This window comes from Scyliorhinus canicula, chromosome 6 (genome assembly GCF_902713615.1).
Source record: "Scyliorhinus canicula chromosome 6, sScyCan1.1, whole genome shotgun sequence".
In the NCBI taxonomy this organism is placed as follows: domain Eukaryota; kingdom Metazoa; phylum Chordata; class Chondrichthyes; order Carcharhiniformes; family Scyliorhinidae; genus Scyliorhinus; species Scyliorhinus canicula.
In genome coordinates this window covers 137,882,305-137,906,691 of record NC_052151.1, presented here as the reverse complement: position 1 = coordinate 137,906,691, position 24,387 = coordinate 137,882,305, and the positions used below count along the sequence as shown (strand labels likewise).

The 24,387-nt window shown below is 45.8% G+C and overlaps 1 protein-coding gene across 5 annotated transcripts in view; it reads right to left on the bottom strand.

Moving 5' to 3' along the window:
• LOC119967520 (kelch-like protein 29) overlaps positions 1 to 24,387 on the bottom strand; it is a 499,347-nt gene that overhangs the window by 356,832 nt on the left and 118,128 nt on the right. For 3 of the 5 annotated variants that reach the window (XM_038800186.1, XM_038800191.1, XM_038800187.1), the window contains exon 2: positions 14,565 to 14,688. The exons of the other annotated variants lie outside the window; for them this stretch is intronic. The gene's annotated coding sequence lies outside the window, so the exon portion shown is untranslated. The remainder of the gene's footprint in view (positions 1 to 14,564; positions 14,689 to 24,387) is intronic. 5 annotated transcript variants of the gene reach the window in all.

The window sequence follows — 24,387 nt, the reverse complement described above, 5'->3', positions numbered from 1 at the left end:
ATCCCTGTAACCCCACTCAAACTTTTTGGACACTAAGGGCAATTTAACATGGCCAATCCACCTAACCTGCACATCTTTGGACTGTGGGTGGAAACCGGAGCACCCGGAGGAAACCCACGCAGACAGGGGGCGAACGTGCAGTCTCCGCACAGACAGTGATCCAAGAAGGACTGGAACCTGGGACCCTGGAGCTGTGAAGCAACTGTACTAACCACTGAGCTACCATGCTACCCTTTTAGCATGTAATTCAGAATAACACCAACAGCGCAGGGCGCAATTCCCATACTGGCTGAAGTACTGCCTCCTCGCTCTGCCCCATAGTAAATCATGGCATAAGGTGTGATTCGGCAATCCTCGAATAATCGAGAATGTTACCCGGAAAAGAGGAGAGAAGATAGAGATAAACTATTTATTCTGGTAGGACAATCTAGAACAAGTGGGCATAACCTTAAAATAATAATTAGGTAAGTTAAGAGTGAAAGAGTGAAAATTTGGGACTCACTTCTTCAAATGGCTGAAAGCACAAGACAAATTGAAATTTTCAGGGCTGCAATGAATAGAGTTTTGTTAAATATCAACGGTCGTGAAGGAAAGGTGAGCAGATGGAGTTGAGGTTTAAATTGTCAAAGATCTAATTCAATGGCGAAACAGACAAGAAGCTGATCGGCTTATTCCTGGACTTATAAAATTAAGCAATGGGCAATCGGTCTTGTCGCGCCTGACTCAGTGATGCAACAAGGCCTTAAATTTCACGAGTGTCCTCCTACGAGATTTGTGACGCCCAGAACGCCTCAGTATCTCGAGACATTACAATCTGGATCTCGTCCTTGCTGGGCCAGATCCAGACCTACATATGTCGGTGCCTGATTCTCCCAAGGCCCAAGAACAAACATCTTCACCTGGAAGACCGTACCATGGCACTATTTAACACTGATCCACACAAACATGGACCAGGCGTAATGGCACCTGGGGTGGGGTGGGGTGGGGGGGGGGGGGGGGAGAAGAGGGGGGTCTCGCACGCCATTGGAGATTCCTGCATGGTCAAGAACAAGGCAGGGTGGCATCATGCCTCTCCCTCTCACAACTAGGCACCTTGCACTGCCAAGGGCCGGGGCCTGAGGGGGGCCATACCCATGAAAGTGGGGAATGAAGGTTGGCAGGGTGAAGGGTGGTTATGAAGGGGCCTTCGAAAGGTTGGTGGGGAGTGAAGGGTGGGGCTCCTGAAAAGGGGCGGCCCTCAGCGATCCCATAACAGGGTGTCCTCACTTAGAGGGATGTGAGTAATGCCCATGTGTGGAGGAGGTGACATTCCTCATTGATGGCGGGGAAGGGGGTGGGGGGGGGGGGAAAGAGTCCTCAAAGATCACTTTGAAATTGGGGAACCCTTTCAAAATCCCAACCCGTTCTCAGAGGAGCTGGTCTCACTGGCAAATTCTAAGTATGCGCTAGACTGGGGAGAAACTCCTCCCAAAATTATTAAGTGTGGGTAAATAATGGGCAGCATGGTGGTGCAGTGGTTAGCACTGCAGTCTTACGGCGCCAAGGTCCCAGGTTTGATCCCGGCTCTGGGTCACTGTCCGTGTGGAGTTTGCACATTCTCTCAGTGTTTGCTTGGGTTTCACCCCCACAACCCATAGACGTGCAGGGTAGGTGGATTTCCCATGGTAGATTTTGCCCCTTAATTGGAAAAAATGAATTGGGTAATCTAAATTGATTTTTAAAAATGTGTGGGTAAATAATGGTGTGGATCTCATCAAGAAAGCCAGCAGGAATCATGCCGTAAAACTCACCCAAAATGACACTTGAAATTGTTTCCGTTAAATACCGGCCACAATCTCAAGGTTTGGAATTTATGCTTCTGAAATTGGCAGCACTGTGCAACCTTGAGGCCTGAGGTCCATCTGTAACTTGAATTTAGACTTTATTTTAATAATTGCTGTGATCTGCCTTTGTTTGGCGTGCCTCCAGGGCGAGTTCATTGTTGCTGGGAGGTGGGGGGGGAATCCCTGTTGGAACCTCACAGTTATTGGTCTTCAGGTAAATTCAGGGGCAGCGGTGAGGGATGGTGTGGGAGAGAATGGGAGGGGGTGAGCATGGTCCAATGGTAGCCTTCAGGAGTGCGGTGGGACTATATAGGAATAGGGCAATGCTCACTCTCTTCCAGATTTCTGTAGGTAAAATACTTAAAGAACTTTCCCAGTTTCCGCGGTTCCGTCACCGGGATTGGGGGGGGGGGGGGGCCTCCAGGACGGCCAAGGTCCCAATCGGGGGCCACCGATCAGCGGGCGTGCACAATCTGGATATATTGTTAACAAAGGCCCTTTGTTAACACACAAAAGTGGCCCAGCACCTGTCTTAGGCAATCCAAATATTGTTTGGGACCAAGATGTTGGACGCATTTGAGAAATCCTTGGGGCATGTGAAACATAATTCAGCTCTGTGAAATGGATCACAATGCGGACCAGCTGGTTATTCAGACTTGCATCTACCTCTTGCCTCTTGTTTCCCCACCAACCATTATGTGCAAGGCAGCATGATAGCACAATGGTTAGCACTGTTGCTCCACAGCTCCAGGGTCCCAGGTTCGATTACCGGTCACTTTCACTGTCTGTGTGTCGTCTTGACGTTCTCCCAGTGTCTGCGTGGGTTTCCTCCGGGTGCTCCAATTTCCTCCCACAAGTCCCGAAAGACGTGCTGTTAGGTAATTTGGACATTCTGAATTCTCCCTTTGTGTAGTTGAACAGGCGCCGCAGGAATGATTATTAAATGTTGGATACATGTACATGTACACCTTATTCCACAAATCTGTTCCCACTGCACTTTCTGTGTGGATACTTCTCATCATTGTAAGGTATTCTTGGAAGATTATATTTAAGCTTTTTTTGCAGTTGTCAGTATTATCGAGATACAACAGATTTTTGCTTAAAGCTTTTGACCAGTTTGTTTTTGATGTTGCCATATATGGTTTGAATTTACTCCAGTTTTTTAAAACTGGATGTCTTAAGATGTTAAGGGTTCAATTCCAACCTTGGCTGACTGACTGTGTGGAGTTTGCACTTTCTTCCCGTGTCTGCATAGGTTTCCTCTGGGTGCTCTGGTTTCCTTCCACAGTGCAAAGATGTGCAAGTTAGGTGGATTGGCCATGCTAAATTGTCCCTTAGTGTCTGAAGGTTAGGTGGGGTTATTGGGATAGGGGGGGGGGAGATGGGTGGGCCGAGGTAGGGTACTCCTTCAGAGAGTTGGTGTAGACCCAATGGGCTGAATGGCCTCCTTCTACATGATACACATAGCTCAAACCTCAAGTTATTATAGTATCAATTTGAAACAAAAAGTAAATTAATACATTGCTTATTGACAGCAGTTGAGGGATTTAGTAGCAAATGGTTCATCTGGAATCAGGCAACTTTTGTAACTCAGGTGAACAAACAGAAAATGCTTGAAAAGCCCAGCAGGTCTGGCAGCAACTGTGGAGAGAGAAAGCGAGTTAAAGTTTTGAGTCCATATGACTTTTCTTTTCTTCAGTGCTAAAGAGAGGGAGAAATGTGATGAATTATATACTGTCAAAGAGAGGTATAGCCACTGGAACAAAATAGGTCAGTGATAGGTGGGAACTTGGAGAGAGTGCAACAAAGATGTATAAGACACAAGAGAAAGGAAGCGTTAATGGCAGTGTAAAATGTCAAGATGGATAAAGGTCACAATCTCATCTTCCAATTAGTCACATTACAGCCCTCGGAACTCAACGCAGACGTCAACAACTTTAGGTTGTGACCATTCTTCTCAATCTTGACCCCTTGTCTATTAAGTGGAAGGAAAATTGTCTTAAAGCAAAATTGTCTTAAAGCAATGCGCCCCCCCCCCCCCCCCCCCCCCCCCCCCCCCCCCCCCCCCCCCCCCCAACTCCCTCTCAGGAGATCTGTCATTTGTTCTTGTTTTGCTTTCACTGAGCACGGAACCTTGTTCTCCCAGTATCACACTCTGCTGCCTGGTCTTTAATCCACTGTGAGCATCTTCGATAGTCCTTCATGCCTTTTTTCAATCTTCACATTTTTGTTTCAATCTCTCACTGACCTCCAAATCTGTTCCACACGCTCCCTACACAGAACATAATCAATCACATTTTACCCTCTCTTCAGTTCTGAAGATTCATTGAAACTCAAAACATTAACTGTTTCTCTCTCCACAGATGCTGCCAGACCTGCTGTTTTTTTATGGCATCTTCTGCTTTTATTTCAGATTTCCAGCATCCGCAGTATTTTATTTTAGTGAATAATTTATGTTATTATACTGAGCATCACACTACGAGAAAGTCTCTACTCCAGATTTGTATCCTGTCATATATCAAGTATCGCCTTTTTTTTTCTTAAAATGCCTATTATCCAAACTAGATTGCAATTGTCAATTTGAACAGAAATCAGCTAAGTGCTATATTTAGAATGTTTAGCAGCCATTTGTTTGCCAGTTATAATTCTTGGGAACTCCTGCTCAAGACATTTGTTTAATCATTTACAGCTTTAGCTCAAGTTAAACACAATGGATTGCCAAGTGGAAAATCCTCTATGAGGATCATTGAGACAAAAGTACATTTTTCTTTTAATTGGTTCAAATATTTTCCACTTCCTTTATTTTCGCAAGGCACAAGACAGGAACGTAGATTCTTTGAGTAGCTAAGACAGACTTGGCCTTTGTGCTACCTATTTATAGTGCACTCATTCAATTTGGCCACAAATCTTTGGGCTGGTCTAATCCATGCATGAATAAATTGGGTGGGATTCTTCGAGCCACCGTGCCAAAATCACGCTCAACACAGGGGTGGAGAATGGGGCATCAGACCCACGATCGGGTCTGTCGCCTTCCCGTGATTCTCCGCAGACCAGAAAAACGCCGTCAGTTGCGCGCACGGGCGGTCGATGCAGCACCGGTCGGGGGCCATTGAAAGAGGCCCCCGCGGCGATATTCCGCCAACAACTGGCTGAGTTCCCGCCAACGTTGTTCCCTCATGGTTCCACCCAGCGGGCACTCGGAGTGCCGGCCTCTCTGATGGGGGGCCGCGGTTCCGTCACCGGGGATGTGGGGGGGGGGGCCTCCAGGACGGCCAAGGTCCCAATCGGGGGCCACCGATCAGCGGGCGTGCACGATCTGGATATATTATTGGGGCCGGCCCGCTGTGTGGGTCTGCCATGTTGCGTGGGGCTGCCGCGCGCATGCATGGTGGACCCGCGGCCGCAAGTGCAGGGCCCCGTATTGGCAGCTGGAGCTGCGTGGAGTAGTGCGGGGCCCTACAAGCCCCTTTCAAAATGGAGAATCACTCTGGACTTTCTCGAGGATCGTCCAGAGTGATTTGATCCTGTTTTCTCGCAGGCGTGGGGACATAGCCCCATTATCAGAGCATTCCGCCCACTGTTCTTGGAATAATCAAACTAACTTGGACAACTACTGACCTAGAATTGTTGGAACACATTTGATGCATTGTAATAAGAAAACGTGTATGCTACCTACCATGGGCCACAATGTCATTTCATTATTGCCTTTTTCAGTGACAGATAATATGTCAGTCAGTAGTGTAATCATATTTTGATCTGTCATCATGATCATTCTGGCCAAATGTCACATTGTACATCAATATTGTACTCTTCCCTTAATCAGCTTTTGCAGCTAGGTGCCAAGCAACACTTTTCTCAGTTTTTTTTTCTGTGTACTCAGCTGGACCCATTTCATCACCTTGTTAGAATACTATGAATGTTTTTCAGCCATACAAGATAGGCCTCGCCACATATTAGCCCTGGACATGCAACCAATTTTTACAGTACATTTAAAATATAAAATCATATACCGTGTTTCACCGAGAATAAACAGATGTGGAGCATCAGTAGAAAGATTAGAAGCAATTGAAGATAAGATATGACCAAGCAGATGCATTGAAAGGCAGGGAGATGAAGAAGGTGTAGGGGTCTTACTGAAAGGGTGAATCAAAGTACAGGGCCAAACTGTCTGAACACCAATGGTGAGGTCAAAGAAAAGAGGCTGTGAAGAGCTTTCAACTGAAGAACCAAGAAGCCCAGGCTGGAGTGAGGTGGAGTAAAAGACAATGAGGCTGGAAGGAGATGGCACCAGACGATGCAGAGATTTATAAATAAAGACAAGTATGAAAGCACTTGTAGGTGGCAGGCAAAGATAATGGCTGAATAGGACATAGTAAAGGACAGCATATAGACAGGGGAGTACTGCACAAGTTGGGGTTCACACACAATGACGTTCAGGAGATCATAGAGGATGGTATTGAGAAGTAGAGCAAAGACGTAAACAAAAGCAGATAAGGGCTTCAGTTGCAACAGATAAGTTAAATAAGAGGAGGATTAACCTAATTGATTGGGGGAGAGGAGGAGAAGAAGGAATAGATATCAATAATGTAATTGCAAAATGATGTGTTTTTTTTAATTTAGAGTACCTAATTCAGTTTTGTTTTCAATGAAGGGGCAATTTAGCATGGCCAATCCACCTACCCTGCACATTTTGGGTTGTGGAGATGAAACCCACGCAAACATGGTACAAACTCCACACGGACAGTGACCCAGAGCCAGGATCGAACCTGGCACCTCGGTGGCATGAGGCATCAGTGCTAACCACTGTACCACCCGCAAAAGAATGTTATTGATGGTGATTACAATCAGCATAAAATAGCTCGTCTATTTTCCCATTCCTCATTTGACCACAACAGGCTTATTTTTAAAAATGTTTGCCGATTCAGTATGTGCTCAACTATTTATTTTACAGTTCTTGACTGTAATAGATGTGCGCAGATGGGTTTTCTGCATCTTTTAATGAAGAGAACAGTATTTATTATTCATAAACTAGTTTAAGAAAAAAAGTATGACTTTCACACGCACATGCACTTGAAGTTCACACGCTCACACAGCGTACGAATTACGTACGTACAGATTACGAAGTGGGAGGATAGATTAAGTGATATTTTGAAGTCCAATAAAGATTAAAGATCTTCTATGTGGACGACTTGGGTGGCTCCAGGCTCAACTTTATGATTCCTCAGAACTCAGCTTCACAGATATTGAAAACAGCAATTGCTGTGTTGATATTAAAAAAAAAATCTGCCTGACGAATGTGGATACTAAAATAGCAATGATGTGGAGATGCCAGTGTCGGACTGGGTCGAGCACAGTAAGAAGTCTTACAACACCAGGTTAAAGTCCAACATGTTTGTTTCAAACACCAGCTTTCGGAGCACTAGATAGAGTTCAAACTTGCAAGTTAAATGGCGTGGGGGCATAGGTGAATGTGAGAGAGAGAAGAAGAGAGACAGAGAGAGAATGAAAGAGAGTTTGAGAGAGGGCGCGAGAGGGAATGATAATACGAATGGATAATATGAATAATAACAGGGCATGGGGGAGGTGTATGGGTAGGCGAAAGGCCCACACAGGAACTTTGCCACTTTTTTGTCTGTGGTCTGGAGAAAACACAAAAAAGAGGGTTAAGCTGACTTGTCAAATGATCCTCTCTCACAAACGTCCCAAAGTCCCAAATATGGGTAGGGCGAGTGGATTCAAGGTGCAAGATCATGGCTGGGTAAAGTTTTCTCTCAGGCAAAGTCAATTTTCTGAAATTATGTCTATTGCTTGTTCCCTAACCACGGAGACTGGATGTCCAGCGAATGGCTCAGGAGAAATGATTTCATTCTTCTCAGGGGTTTGGTGGGTTCCTGCAGACATGTTGGATCCACTTAAATAGCTTTGCAATCTGTCATGTACAGTGATGCGAATATTCAGCCATCTTGGAAACTGCATATGTTGACTCAGTCCTTTTAGAATTCAATTACTGTTTTTCAGTGAGTAAATGCATAAGATTTTTGATTTTGAACACGACTTTGCAACAGGCATGTGTTGGGATTTTTGACAATTTTTAAATAAAATTTAACTTGGCAAGCTATTAATTAAAAAAGTATTTTTATTGATTTTCATTTATAACAAAACAGAAAAGGTAAGAGCACGCAGGAAACATATACATAAACACGAGGCATGTTAACAGTGAAGAGTGGTTGGCTAGAACAGCCATATTAATTATATACATGCTGCCCCATGGTTTTAAAACGTACCCAAGTGCATTTGAGGCCACAAAGGCATAACTTGCCCGTTGCCTTGACTGCATCAATGGATTATTTTTTCCCCTTTAGTAGCCATTGATTCCTCTTTACTTACTTCTACCTGCCCTCTGGGTATTGTCTCTCCTTCTCCCTTCCCTCCCCGATTTCCATTCCTCCCCCTCATTCCCTGTTCTCTCCCACCTCCGTTCCCCATTCTCTCTCCTCCAACTCCCCCGTTCCCCATTCTCTCTTTCTCCTCCCTGCTCCCTACTCTCTCCAATCCCACACTAGTCCCTATTCTCTTCTCCCCCCCCCCCGACTCCACCGTGCCCTATTCAGTCTCCACCCCGCTCCCTCTTCTCTTCCCCCAACCCCATTCACTCTCCCCCTCTCTCTCCCCTGACTCCCACTCCCTATTATTCCCCCACTCTCCCACCCTCTCTTCCCCCCGCTCCCTGCTCACGCTCTCATCCTCCTGCTCCCTGTCCTGTCTTCAATCCCTCTACTCGCTCACCCCCGCTCCCTCTACTCGCTCACCCCCTGCTCCCTCTACTCTCTCACCCCCGCTCCCTCTACCCTCTCACCCCCGCTCCCTCTACTCTTTCACCCCCTACTCCCTCATCCCTCTTCTCTCTTAACCACCCCTCCTCCCTCATGAGGTGCTGGTCATGTACAGGCCCTCAAAGAGGCTGGTGAATTGCATCCATATATCATGGAAGCCTTCACCCAATCCTCGAATGGCAAATTTTACTTTCCCCAATTTGATGAATTCTGCCAAGTCAGAGAGCGAGGGCGGAATTCTCCAATCCCGTGGCAGAGTGTCCACGCCGTCGTAACAGCCGTCGCGGTTTATGACGGCATGAATGGGCTGCTCCTACGTATAATTCTGGCCCCTATAGGGGGCCAGCATGTTGCTGGAACGCTTTGCGCCGCTTCAGCTGCAGATCCCGGCAAGAACTGGGGATCTGCGCATGCGCAGTTGCATCGACACCAACGAGGACATGCGCAATGGTGCCAGCGCTAACACGCGCATGTGCAGTGTCCTCCTTCAACGTGCCGGCCCCGAAGCAACATGGCGCAGGGCTATAGGGGCCGGCGCGTAGGAATGGTGGCCCCCAGCGACCGGCGCCACACCAACCATCCCGGCGCCAATGGCGCTGGTTCTCCACACTGGAGAATCACGTGCCGGCGTGGCCCATTCGAGGGGATTCTCCGGCCCGGTGCAGGGCCGGGAGAAATTCACCCCCAGTCTGCGGCCTCCAGCCAAGCAGGAGTTTCTGGCAGGCAATCAGGGAGGCAAAGACTAGAATGTCTGCCCCTCTCCCCGTAAAGAGCTCTGGTTATTCTGACACCTGCTGGCAGAACATTGTGGTTTCCTTGTGGAGGAAGTTCCTCAGTTGCAGGTACCGGAGCTCTTTCCCTTTCGGGAGCTGGAGCTTTTCTGCTAGTTCCCCAGGGTCACCACTCTGCAGTCTACGTACAGGTCCCTTACTGTCAGTACCCCTTCGTCCTGTCTCCACGTTTTAAAGGAAGCATCTATTGTCGCCAGGATGAATTTATGGTTTTTGCACATGTGCAATGTCCGCTAACCCCCAAGACTAAAGTGGTGCCTGGGCAGCCACTACCACCAGGTTTCTCCAGGACATGGCTGGGGGAAATGGGAGTGCGGCCATGGCCAGTGCTCGGAGGGTGTCCCCATACAGGTCTCCTCCATTCACACCCACTCGGCACCCGGCTCTTTCACCCATCTTCACACTCTCGGTATTCGCCACCAAGGTACTATCGGAGGTTCAGCAGCTCCAGGTCCCCCCATATTCCTCCTTCTTTGCAAGATGCTTTTATGGACCCTGTTTTTTTTCCCCTGCTCATACAAACACCATAGTTAGTTTATCTACCTCAGTGAAGGTGCCCTTGGGGATGAAGATCGGGAGGGATCCGTAAGAGAAGATGAATCTTGGCAGCATGTTAATTTTTATTGTCTGCACTCTTCTCACCAGGGAGAGCAGGAGCAAGTCCTACCTCCATAGGTCTCGCTTTACCTCTTCCCCTCGGCTTGACAGATTCCACTTATGGATCCGTGTCCAGTTGTGGGTTATCTGGATTCCCAGGTATCAGAATTTGGTTTGGGCCAGCTTGAATGGATGCTTCGCCAGTTCTGATCCTCACTCCTGGATGCTCACAGGGAAGATTTTGCTCTTTCTCAGGTTAGGTTTGTAACTTGAGAAGATTGAGAACTCCCTTCGGAGTTCCATTATTCTTTCTATACTGGCTAAGGGGTTTGAGACGTGGAGGAGTAGGTTATCTGCATAGAATGAGACTCTGCTCACAGTTTCCCCTTTGTATGCCCTTCCATTCATTTGAGGGCCTGAGGATGGTAGCCAGTGGCTCAACTGCCTGAACAAATAGCAATGGGGACAATGCCTCTGTGCAGTTGGAAGTATTTAGAACTGGTTGTGTTTGGCCATATGCTCGTCATGGGAGCGCTGTAGTTTCACCCACGAGGCCCAAACCCAAACTGCTCCAGTACTTCATAGAACATTGAATTTATGGTGCAGAAGAAGGCCTTTCAGCCGATCGAGTCTGCACTGGTCCTTGGAAATAACACCCCACTTAAGCCCACACCTCCAACCTATCCCCGTAGCCCAGTCACCCCACCCAATCTTTTTTTTTGGACACTAAGGGCAATTTAGCATGGCCAATCCACCTAACCTGCACATCTTTGATTGTGGAAGGAAATCAGAGCACCCGGAGGAAACCCATGCAGACACGGAGAACGTGCAGACTCCACACAGTGACTCAAGTTGGAACAGAACCGTGGGATCCTGGAGCTGTGAAGCAACTGTGCGAACCTTTGTGCAACCATGCTGCCCCACTTCATGGAGATAGCCACATTTGAATCTGTCGAAGGCCTTCATTGTTCATTTCTGGTGTCTCCTCACTGGGCGGCGTCATAGTCACAGTCAGCAAGCGCCTGATGTTTGCCACTGACAAACCCAGTCTGGTCTTCCGTGGCTACCTCAGGCTCAAGACCCTTCAGTTGCTTGACCAGGGCTTTAGCGTCAGTTCAGGAGTGAGATGGATCTGTATGACCCGCATTCTGTGGAGTTTCTGTCTTTTCTCAGGATCTGCGATATCGAGGCCTGTGCCAGCGTGAGCAGCAGGGCCCCTCTCGACAGCGAATCATTGACCATCTCCACAGGTGCGGGGCCACCTTTTATAGAAGTCCACTGGGAATCTGTCTGACCCTGACTGCATGGAGTTGATGCTTTCCATGTTCTCCCCCAGTCCAAGCAGTTCTTCCAGTCCCTGTTTCTTTTCCTCCCCCACCACTGGTATGTCCAGCTCGTCGATAAACTGGTTCATCGGCAAGCCATCCTCTGGGGGCTTGGAGGTTAACAGTCCCCATTAAAAGGTCACAAAGGCCTCGCTGATTTTATTTGTCGCTGTGACTAATCTGACATTCCAGTCCCTCACCTGCGCTATCTCCCTCATGGCTGCCTTCTTTCTCAGCTGGTGAGCCAGTAGGCGGCTGGCCCCGGCCGGTCTCCAACCTCACTGTGGCGCATGGTCAAAGATTACTATTGCGGAGTATTCTGCCCCTGGACGCACCGATTTACCAACTACAAAGAACTCAATGCAGGAGTAGACTTTGTGAACATGAGAGGAGGAGAACTCCTTCTCCTTCAGATGGTTGAACCTCCATGGGTCCAAACCCCCACCTGCTCCCTAAATGTGTTCAGTTTCTTGGTCATTCCTGACTTTTTCCCTGATCTGTGGCTGGATTTGTCAGCCATTGGGTCCTACACACAGTTGACGTCTCCCCCCATGATGAGCTGGTAGGAGTCGAGGTCGGTGATCTCCGCCATGGTTTTCTTTTTATGAAGTCGAAGTTAGGGGCGCATATATTTACAAGCACCACCGGTGTCCCCACCAGGATGCCGCTAACCATCATGGGTCTGTTCACCGTGTTTGTCACTGTAAAGGCTGTCCTATGGCCATTCCTCTCATCCTTGTGCCGAAGCACGCCTGACAAGTCTGTCCTATCAAGCTTTTTTCTTACTGTTAGTCAATCATTCTCCCTCAGCTGTGTGTATTGGAGGAAGACTATATCCGTCCTCAGACTTTTTAGCTGGGTGGAGACTGGTTGTAGGTTGAAGGGAATAAAGATAGTGTCAAGGTTAAAAGTTAAAAGTTCCTGATTGTCCCTTATCATTGCTTTCGGAGTCCATTCTTTCAGATGAACACGTTTTTTCCTCCAGTGTGTTGACATACTGTTTTTACTGTTGAACGTGATCTATAATCTCGGCAGGTACAACATTCCAAACTGCACCTTCCTGTTAAACTCTGCTTAACACTTGGCCAAGCTGCTCCAATGTCCTGGTAGATGCAGATTGCTTACCCTTCCCACCTACACGACTGCCTGCTTCTCGCCCAGTTAAGCACCCGCTCTTTATCTTGAAACTTATGCAGTTTCGTGATTATTGCCAGTGGTGGATCTCCGGGTTTGGGCTTTTGTCGGAGCCCAGTCCAACTCTGGGGGATTGGTGAAGCCTTCCTCTCCTTTTGAGCATCTTAGCAACGTATTCTGTCAGTTTTCTGCCCTCTGATAGCATGATAATCCCCAAGTTCTGCCGGCAGGACCTATTCTCCTGATCGTCGACTTTCCCCTTGAGCGCTTTCAGGGTCGTTACCAAGCTTGATAGCGCGGCCTCGAGTGCGGTGATCCACTCGTCCTGGTCAGTGGCCACTTTCTGCAAGGCGTGCGCCATTGCTTTCTGGGTCTCCAGTCTCTGCTCCATTTTCTCAATAAGCTTCTTATGGAAGACAGTGCAGGAGGGGGCGGGGTATGTAGATGATGGAGAAGGCATTTGAAGGGATAATTTAGCCAGTCCACCTAAGCCGCACGTCTTTGGACTGTGGGAGGAAACCAGAGCTGCCGGAGGAAACCCACGCAGACACAGGGAGAACGTGCAGACTCCATGCAGACAGAAACCCTTGCCGGAATTTAACCTGGGTCTTGGCATTGTGAGGCAGCAGTGCTAATCTCTGTGCCACCATGCCACCCAAAAATATTATTACAAAACCTAGCTAAAGGTATCCAGTCTGTGTGACAGCACAGGCTACAAAATAAGATGTCGTAGAAGTGAGATAATTATTAACTCCAACCATGCACTTATATAGGTTAATGGAATGTTGGGCAGTTTGGATCGTTCGGGGGGGGGGGGATAATAGATAATAACAGGTCATGGGATCTGAATAGGATAGCGATGATCCGATCAAACGAAAAAAACATCAGTTCTGGGCGGGTTTAGTGGGGTCGTAAGGGCCACGAACAACTCCACTATCTAACGGTACTCCTTTCGCCAAGAGCTCCGGCAGCTGTCTCTCCTCCTCCTCCTCCTCCTCCCCCTCCCCTTGCCACCCACCCCCAACGCCCACCCCGTGGCCGCATGTAGTGTCGTTTCCTGCACTAAGGAGCTTCAGTGCAGCATGAGACAGGGACGTCATTTACAAATGAAGTCCTGATCTCTTGACCCTCCCCGATGCAACCCCCAGAACCCCCAAATGGGCAGACACCCCCGGGGCCCGATCCCCAGCATGGGCAAAATTCCAGCCTGCACCTTGGCATGACCAACCTGGAACCCTGGCTGTTTGCCTGACAGCACCAGGCTGGTACTAGAGTGGAATTGCCAGGGTATCTGGCTGGCAGTGTCAGCTGCCACCAGCAGGGCTAGGGTGCCACCCTGTCTAAAGGCCAACCACCTGGGGAACTCCAATCGACTGGGAGAGGAGAGGAGAGGAGAGGACCCCCCACCCTCTCCCCCCCCCCCACCCCCAACAACCACTCTGCCTGTTCCCAATTTTTGGGGAAGAGTACTGAACGACACCAGGCTGCATTCTCCTCCGTGAGGCTGATAGATGTCAGGTGGCCATTAGATCCGGGTAAGTGGGTTCTTAAAATCACTCAGCCCGTGCGAGAATGATCACGACCTATCTCGAGATCTGGTTAGATCTCACGTGGCGGTAACGGCCATCAGGAATCCCAGGGGAGGCCTCTCCTGGGATCTTCCGGCCACGTCCCACTCCAGTTCTGATGGGATGGGGCCAGTAAATTGTGCCCATAGTAATTAATGGGAGGGGTCTTGTCTGTAGAAGACTGAAGGATTTGCAGACAGTTCCTGAAAGAATCTCTCTCCAAGCAGCCTTCCCAGATATCTCTACTCAACAGTACAGCTAGCAACCCTGTGTTAAGTGGCTTTTGATCGGTAATGGGTTTTGCTTAATTGGGAATTCAGAAGATGTAAGTTAGTAGTTAAAATGTTTCCATATTTTTGTTTAACTGTTAATTGTAGATCTATTTTTGTGTGATGTTAATGTGGTTAATACTGCACAGATAATGTTTGTTTTATTATAAAAGATCCCTATTTGTCAATCAAATCATTCTAGGGCCAAAGTATAATTTACTCACGGTTTTAGAAATTGAAAAATTGTTGGGATCTCGTCCGGCTTCTAAGATAAATTGGGGTCTGGTCCGGTACCGTAACAGGTAACACACACAGGATCTTGGATTGGGAGTGTTGATCGGCCTCCACCTGGAATTCAGTATGAAATTCTGCTCAGTATAATTTAAGGATATTAAGACACTAGAGAGGATACAGCAAAGGGAAACTAAGTTCACAGCTTGAATTAGTCACATAGATAGAATACAGGAGCTGAAACTGTTTACACTGGAGAAACAAATGTTTGGGTTGGTGCTGTCCATGTGTTCAACATCCTACGGGATGTAAACAAGACGAACAGTCAGTTTAACATAACTACAGATTTTTTAACAAAGGGCACAGCCTCAAAAACAGAAGAGGGAAGGTTAAAAGACTAAGGGCGCGATTCTCCCAGAGAGGGAGAAATCGTAAGGCTGGCGTCAAATCCGGGCGGGTTTGACGCCAGCCTCCCCCTCCCCGACCGGCAACCGATTCTGGTCCCCGGTCGGGGCTAGCATGCCGCCGCCGTAAACTCCGGCATCGCGGGCTTAACGAAGTTCGTTAAGCCCGCTTGCCAGAGTTTGCGCCGGCTGACGTGTCACATGACGTCAGCCGCGCATGCGCGGATTGGAAGACTCCAACCCGCGCATGCGCGGATGACGTCATCGCGCATTTGCGTGAAACCCGCGCATGCGCGGGCCGGGATGCCCCTCAGCCGCCCTGCGAAGTGATACAGCGGGCGGCGGAAGGACAAAGAGTGCACGGGTATCGGACCTGCTGCCCGCGATCGGTGCCCACCGATCGCAGGCCCATGGCACCCTAGGCACGGCCGTGGTACTGCCGTGCCAATCGGTGCCATGGTTTTAAAAATCGGCACTTTACGGCCGTTTTTACGAACGGCCAGACCAGGTGTGTTTGCCGTTCGTAAAAACAGCCGTAAAGGGCTTGGAACTCGGCCCATCGGCCAGCTGAGAATCGCTGCTGGCCGTAAAAAAACGGCGGCAGCGATTCGTATCGGGAGTCGGGCGTGGGGGGGAGAATAGCAGGAGGGCGTCAGACTAGCGTGGCCGTAAAATTTTACAAACCCCGCTATTCTCCGCACCATCGTGAGTGCGGAGAATTGCGCCCTAAAACTATGGGACTAAAACTATATTCTTAGATTGAGAATAATTTACATCTTCTCAATTTCCAATTAAGCAAAACCCAGGTGAATGTGTAGAATGGACTTTCAAGGGGGGCAGTGATTGTATCGGTTTGAGAGATTATGGGGCAAGTACCTCGAGAAATAAATACCGAAAGGGTACGAGAGATAGTGAGGGAGATTATATTTTCAATGTACAGGGAACAATTAGATGGAGTAGAATAGCAATTTCTGGCATTTTGATTTCCCTGTCAAAGGAGACTCCTACTTGCAAAGTGATTTCCTTCAACAATAATGGAATTGCATAATTTTTGACAGTGGCTTTTTAGAAAATTTTTTAGTTAAATCAAGATGAGTAAGATTACGTCACAATAAAACTTAAGTGGAAAAAATACTCAATTTGGGAGTTTATATATATTTTGAAACCTGAAGACAATATTTTTTGGTCAGTTTTAGATTAGTTTGATCGGCCTATTCAACAGGCAGAAAAAGCAGACTAAAAAGGAGGGTATTTTCCCCAAGATTTCTAACATACACTACTTGCACACATGGGCATTGCACTATTTTCACTCCTCATTTTCTCTTTCCATATACAATTCCAGGAAATAGGCTTAAGTAAAAGCATCAGGCTGATATAGGAATAAAAAAAACAAGGCTTCGAGTTATTTACTGGATTTCATTATGTAGCTTGGAAATTGCAGTGTCCTGGAGCATATATTTCTGAAATATTTGGCCAGTAATGTTTTGCAGTTCAGTTTCAATTTTTCTTCTCTCTTAAACTTGTGCAGTTTTGCTCATGCTTTACAATCAACATATTTTTCATAGTGCAGGTCGAAAAAAAGTAGAAAAACTTAGAAATAGCAGCATTTCTTTCTGATATTCATGTTAATGAAGGAAATTCAATCTCAAGCATTCCATTCTGCTGTTTAAAATTTCAGTTTTACTGAAGGGAAAAATTGTGAGGGGAGGGGAAGAGTGGGAAGGAAGAGAATACTTTTAAAGCTGACTACACTGGTGCAAACTATTGATGATAGTTGGCTGCAGATTGAAACACTGACTGACTGTTCAAGGGCTTTAAATGTTTTTCTTACAAGTATTTCGGGTGAACTGAGCATAACCACACAAAATCAATTAATGTTTTAAACTTTTGTTTTCCATTGCAGATTACCAACATTGGAGAAAATGGAATTTAGTCAACATAACACCATATGTTTACCTGCAGGAATTGTTTATGCATCGCAGTTGCAGCCAAGGTGCTTCCATTCCTCACCCAAGTGGATTTAATAGACAGTGCTGTTAAACCAGCCTTAAAACTACTTTTATTTTTGGTCATTAAGTACAGTAATTATTTAGCCTCTTATTTGATCATAAATAAATGTTTAGCCAGTAAAATATAAAACATGTTATGTAGTCACAAAATTGAGCCTATGTGGGTTACAACCTATCGCTAGTTGACATTATTAGCCAAATTAAAAGACAACCCCCCAAAAAACGTGTTGCAAGATCAGCTTTATATTTAGTAGTACTTTTGCATTCTTATTTCCTGGTTCCACTTAAAATGAAAAAGCTGACTGGATTATTGAATTTAATACTAATGTTTTACAAATCATAGAATTTACAGTGCAGAAGGAGGCCATTCAGCCCATCGAGTCTGCACCGGCCCTTGGAAAGAGCCTCCTACCCAAGCCCACACCTCCACCCTATTCCCGTAACCCAGTAACCCTACCCCGCCTTTTGCGCACTAAGAGCAATTTAGCATAGCCAATCCACCTAGTGATCTGGGACTCGCTGTCCATGAGGGTGGTGGAGGTGGAAACACACAATGATTTCAAAACAAAATTAGATGGGCACAAGGAGGAAACACCTAAAGGGTTACAGGCATTGAGCTGGAGATTGGTCTGACTGGATTGCTCCACAGAAAGTCAGGGTGGACTTGATGTGCCGAATGCCATAAGTGACTCAGAAACATTTTAGATACTACTCTCTAATGCACTCATTATTTAAATATTTAGCTAACTTCGTTCCACCTCATTTATCTATTGGATCTATTCCAACATGAAAAATGAAAAGTTAGGACACTTGGGACAGTATTGCAAGAACCAGGAACTCATTCAGGAGCATTTGTTTGCCTGGGGACATATACCTCATCTGGGTACTGTGCATGAAGAATAGAGTTGCCCCTGACAAGTACAAACATTAAAAGTGGAAATTTACAAAGCACAATATCCAGCTGCAAGAATAAGGCAAAAACAAATATAGAAAAGACAACCTACCTCTAAAACTGTCAGTGATCTGCAAGCTACCCATAACTGCATGTCAAATAGCAAACTATTCCATATATATAGGGCCTCACGGTAGCATGGTGGTTAGCATCAATGCTTCACAGCTCCAGGGTCCCAGGTTCGATTCCCGGCTGGGTCACTGTCTGTGTGGAGTCTGCACGTCCTCCCCGTGTGTGCGTGGGTTTTCTCCGGGTGCTCCGGTTTCCTCCCACAGTCCAAAGATGTGCGGGTTAGGTGGATTGGCCATGCTAAATTGCCCGTAGTGTAAGGTTAATGGGGGGATTGTTGGGTTACAGGTATACGGGTTACGTGGGTTTAAGTAGAGTGATCATTGCTCGGCACAACATCGAGGGCCGAAGGGCCTGTTCTGTGCTGTACTGTTCTAATATGTATCGCAACAACATAACGTACATATTAAGTGCAATTTATCCAGAAATGTTACAACAGTAAAATAATTATAAGACTTAAAAGGTTTAAGATGCAAGTACTAAAGTACTAATGGACTACTGAATCAAAATATATTTGCCACTTCAATGATTCTGTGAAGCATTTTCTCTCCTTGAGATTTTCAACATCTTAGAATAGTAATAATGAGAAAATCTGGAGAGAAGGGGCGAGAGAGAGAGAGCGAAAGGGGATGAGGGAACAAAAGAATCACACAACATAGAAAAAAGCCATTCAGTACAACCTGCCAGTGTTGATTCTTTGGCAGACTCTCCAATAAATCACACGCTTCTACTCTCCATAGTCCTGTAATTTTCTAAGTATTTATCCAATTTCTTTTATTAATGAATCTGCTTCCACACACTCTCAGGCAGCATATCCCAGATCAAATGACGGACTGTGGAAATAAATGTTTTCTCCTCTCGCATTTGGTTCTTTTGCCAAATAATTTAAAATTGTGCACATTCTTTATTGGCCCTTCTGTCACTGAACACAATTTTGCCTTACCTACTCTATCAAAAAAAAACCTTTAGGATTTCAGACATCTCTATTAAAATTTCCTCTAATCTAAGGAGGACAAAGCCATCTTCCCTACACTGATGCATGCATCCCTTTTAGCACTTTGTTATACCTCTTCTGTACTCCAAGACTTTGACATCCAGTGGGGCACCCAGAAGTGAAGTGTATACTCCATTTGGCACCTAACAAATGTTTTATGAAATGTTTAATATAACTTCCTTGCTTCTTCTTACGTTGGTGTTAACAAGTACTCTCTTCTTTCAGTCTCTGAGCCAATTTTGTCCATGCTGCCACTGTCCCTTCAATCCCATGGGCTTTAATTTTGCTAATAAGTCTGCTGTGCTGCAATTTGTAAAATGACTGTTGAAAGGTTGAATTCACAACAACATTAACCCCGACCTTTGTGAACTCAATCAAATAAATTAACTACAACATGCCTTTGACAAATTCATGCTGATTTCCTATTTACAGAGGATAACACAGGATATATGGTACAGAAACAAGCTATTTGGCTCAAACAGTTAATGCCAGTGTTTATGCTCCACTTGTACCTACTCACATCTTTCCTCATCTAAATCTATCATTATAATGCCATGACCCTTCTCCTTCATAATGCTAGTTCAGCTTCTCCTTAAAAGCATCTATACTATTTGCATCAGCCACTGCTTGTGGTTGCACATATCTATTAGCCTATATTTGTTTCCAGGTGGCAATTAATTTAGACCTGGATAATAATAATAATAACCTTTTATTGCCACAAGTAGGCTTACATTAGCACTGCAATGAAGTTACTGTGAAAAGCCCCTAGTTGCCACACTCCAGCCGCCTGTTCGGGTACATGGAGGGAGAATTCAGAATGTTCAATTCATCTAACAGCACGTCTTTTCAGTCTTGTGGGAGGAAACCGGATCACCTGGAGGAAACCCATGGAGACACAGGAAGAACATAGAACATAGAACAGTACAGCACAGAACAGGCCCTTCGGCCCTCGATGTTGTGCCGAGCAATGATCACCCTACTCAAACCCACGTATCCACCCTATACCCGTAACCCAACAACCCCACCCCCCTTAACCTTACTTTTTAGGACACTACGGGCAATTTAGCATGGCCAATCTACCTAACCCGCACATCTTTGGACTGTGGGAGGAAACCGGAGCACCCGGAGGAAACCCACGCACACACGGGGAGGACGTGCAGACTCCGCACAGACAGTGACCCAGCCGGGAACTGAACCTGGGACCCTGGAGCTGAACATGCAGACTTTGCACATGCAGACCAAAGCTGGGAATCAAGCTCCAGGATGTCATGTTGGGTGGTACCCCAATGACGTGCAGGGTAATCCCCTTCGGAGGTTCAAAGGTAAGGTTTGCACAGCAATTGCCTGGAAGTGAAAATCTGCCTGAACGAGGAACAATCCAAACCATGCAATTGAAATCGCAAGGTTCGGATGGTACAGATTGTGTTACACTAATTGTTAGCAAGAGAACGTTTCAAGAATTAAAACTATTTCTAACTTTTTGGTAACTACTACACAGATCCACAATGACAACCCCACACCCCACTACCCAGCAGGAAATCCCTAACCACCAGTATTCCCCCACCCAACCACATGGGCCTCTCACCTAACACCATTCCTGCCCCAAGCCCGACTCTCCATTTATAGGAATTGCTGGGGGTTGAATGATGTACATGGTAGAGAGGCAGGAATGATTATGAAAATGAGCAGAGACTTGGTGGGTCTTGAGCACCTTTACTACTCCACCAACTTCTGAAACCGCTAGGGTTCTCTGGGTTTAAAAGAGACCAAATTACCTGATAAACTATATTCACTTAGGAAAACATGGGTTAATTAAGAACAGCCAGCAAGTATTTGTAAAAGACAAATTATATTGTAACAAAGATTATTTTGGATAAATATGCAGACAAATAAAATGCAAAGGATCTTGTTTTCGTGGATTTCCAGAAAGCATTTGCTGAGATAATGTAATACTGATAAATATACAACGTTAGAAGGAATATGACGACATGGATAGGTAGTTAATTATAGAGCAGAAGAGAATGGAGAGTGATGTTCTTCAGGCTCAGGTCTGGTACCTTTTTGCAATAACATTGCATGAGTATGCAAAATTATCAAAGAGTACATTAAAAATCTGGCTAACTGTTAAGAGGACAGTAGGGACATCAGGAAGTAAAATGGCTGGCAGGCTTGGCAAAATTTCTAAGGCTGGAAACAATTAAATACGCCAGTGGATCGGAGGAAGGTTCCGCTCCCGGTGGGGGCAGTTCATCGCCGTCTTTAAAGACCTGTTTGTAGCCAGCAGCTAGCGGGGGGAGAGACGTGGACTTGGGGGGGGGTGTTATTTTTCTTCCTTTTCTCCTTCGCTTTCGGGGGTGTTACTGTTATTGTTGTTAAAACAGAAAATGACAAACTGTTTGCATTACATTTGATTGTTCTGTTGCACTTGTTCTATTGTGCTACATTTGGAAATGATATATTTATACAAAAAAAACATGTACATACTAGACAGAGTCCAAAAAAATTCTATGCCAAGAAATTAGTCCATACATTCAGTTTGTAAGTAAATTGGCGAAAGGAATATACACAATATCCTGGAGTTTCCAGTAATCAGGAAAAACTACCAGAATGTGCTGCATACTACACCACTTTCGTGCAGGTGAAGTTACATTGAAGCTTCATTTACATAAAGCTGAATATGAAGTCCCTTAAATTAGCACAATCTATTTGTGATCAGGGACAATAGAGCTTTAAGTTGCTGGGTGGACTTCCATGAAAAAGGCAAGAAAAAGAAAATCCCCTTAAGAGTAAGGCTGAAGTTCACAAGATCTGTCCTGCGCTGACAGCTGGTCCATATCTTTTTATTAAAACAGTAAAAAATATATACAAGGCCAAACTGTACAAACATTATTTTGTGTTGGAGAAACAAGGTACCCTCCCCTCAGTACCAACATATGGGGAAGGAGGGTCAGGATACTCGTTATTAAAACAGTTCACAACACAGTTCTACAAAAGAAACAACTAGCGCAAGCACTAAACTTTCACTGGAGAGACCAGATACGCTCACCTCTGTACCAACAGAAGGGAGAGGAAGGGGGTGGTTGGGAGTGAGGGGAAAGGAGGGTGGGGACGGAGTCGGGATATTGGCGGAGGGGGGGGGGGGGGGGGGCAATATTACACTGCCTGAACTATCTACAGAGGCAGAAAAATAAAAGAACCTTAAATTATGATGTGCCAGATTCCGGTCCATACTCCTTTCAATTAACTAGCTATTGCAGTGCAGGACACATTCTGTATGGCTTCAATGAACAACTGGTCAAATGTTTTATGCACCAATTAAGGACATGTCAATTGGCTGAATTTTAACTGATTTCTTTGGTATGAGAAACAACCCTGGGAATTATAGAAGAGTAGGGAAATTTAACATTAAAACAAATTTTAAAGCTTTGTATCTAAATGCAAGAAGCATTTGTAACAAACTTAATAAGCTAACAGCACAAATAGAAACAAAAGGTTATGATTTGGTGGGGATTACTGAAACATGGATACCGGGAGACCGGGGCGGGTTTCTCCGACCCCCTGCCGGGTCTGAGAATCGCTGGGGGCCGGCGTCAATCCCGCCCCGCCGTGTCCCGAAGTCTCCGGCAGCAGAGATTCGGCAGGGGCGGGAATCGTGCCGCGCCTGTCGGCGATGGGCCGAAGTCCTGCCACTGTCATGGTCCCTTCAAAGATGGAACCAGAAAAATATGTACAGACTGTATAGTTGATTGTTGGGAAATATGTTTCCCGGGGTGTTTATTTGTTGTAACCTGTTTTGATGCATGTTTGTAATAAAATACAATTTAAAAAAAAGAGAAAAAAAAAAGATGGAACCGGTGAGGGAACACTGAAATGGCAAAGATGCTAAATCAATACTTTGCCTTAGTTTTCACGGTGGAAGTCACTAGTACCATTCCTAGAGGAACGGGCAATTTAGAGGTAATAGAAGGGTTGGAACTTGGAACAAGCAGCATCAGTAGGGAAACTGTACTTAACAAACTCTTGGGATTAAGGGCAGACAAGTCCCCAGCGGCCTGATAGTCTACATCCTCGAGTGTTAAAGGAAGTGGCAGCAGAGATAGTGGATATAATACTCCAAAATTCTCTGGACATGGGAAAGATTCCATTGGGTTAGAAAAATGCTAACGTAACGCCTTTATTCAAAAAGGAGGGAGGCAGAATGTGGGAAATTACGATCAGTTAGTTTAATATCTGTTGATGGAAAATTGTTAGAATCAATTATCAAGGACGCAATATCAGGACATTTGGAAAGCCAAAGCACCATCAATCAGAGTCAGCATGGTTCTATGAAGGGCAAATCATGTTTGACTAATTTTCTAGAGTTCTTTGAAGATGTAACAAGCATAAGTGGATAATGGGGATCCTGTAGATGTAGCATATCTGGACTTCTGAATTTGACAAGGAGCTGCACAGAAGGTTAATTCACAATGTAAGATCACATGTGATTAGGGATAATTTATTAGCTTGGATAGAAGACCTGCTGACGGACAGGAGACAGAGAGTCGGGATTAATGGGTCTTTCTCTGGAAGGCAAGATGTAATTAGTGGGGTGCCACAGGGTTTGGTACTTAGGCCCCAGTTATTTACAATCAATAATAATGACTTGGATATAGGGATAGAGGGTTCTATCGCCAAATTCGCAGATGACATAAAAATAGGTGGAACAGTAAGTTGCAATGAAGAAATAAGAACTTTGCTAATAGATATAGTTAGTTTAGGAGAGTGGGCCAAAATGTGGCAGAGGTTTAACGTCGATAAGTGTTGGGTCATGCATTCTGGTCAAAAAAATGAGCAGGGTAACTTATTATCTAAATGGGAAGCGAGTTCAGGGTGCTGTGATCCAGCAGGATCTAGGTGTCCTTGTGTATGAGTCACAGAAAACTAGCATGCAAGCACAGCAGCTAACAAGGAAAACAAATTGAATTTTGGCATTTATAGCAAAAGGAATTGAATATAGAGGCGAGGAATGTTGTTTCAACTATACAAGGCATTGGTGAGACTGCACCTGGACTATTGTGCACAGTTTTGGTCCCCTTATTTGATGAAAGATGTGGTGGCATTGGAGGCATCTCAGAGGAGGTTCGCTAGATTGATTCCAGGGTTGAGGGATTTGTCGTACGAGGAGAGATTGAACAGTTTTGGCTTTTAGGGCTGGATTCTTCCGCATTGCCCGCCGCAAGAACGCCACGGGCGAACGCAGACAAGGGAGCATTCCATTGGCCTCAGGAGGGATTCTCCAGTTTGGGCGGATGGAGAATCCCACCCATTCTCTCCGGAAATTAGAAGACTGAAGGGAGATCAAATTGAGAGAGACAAGATGCTAAAAGGTGTGGATAAAGTAGACATGGA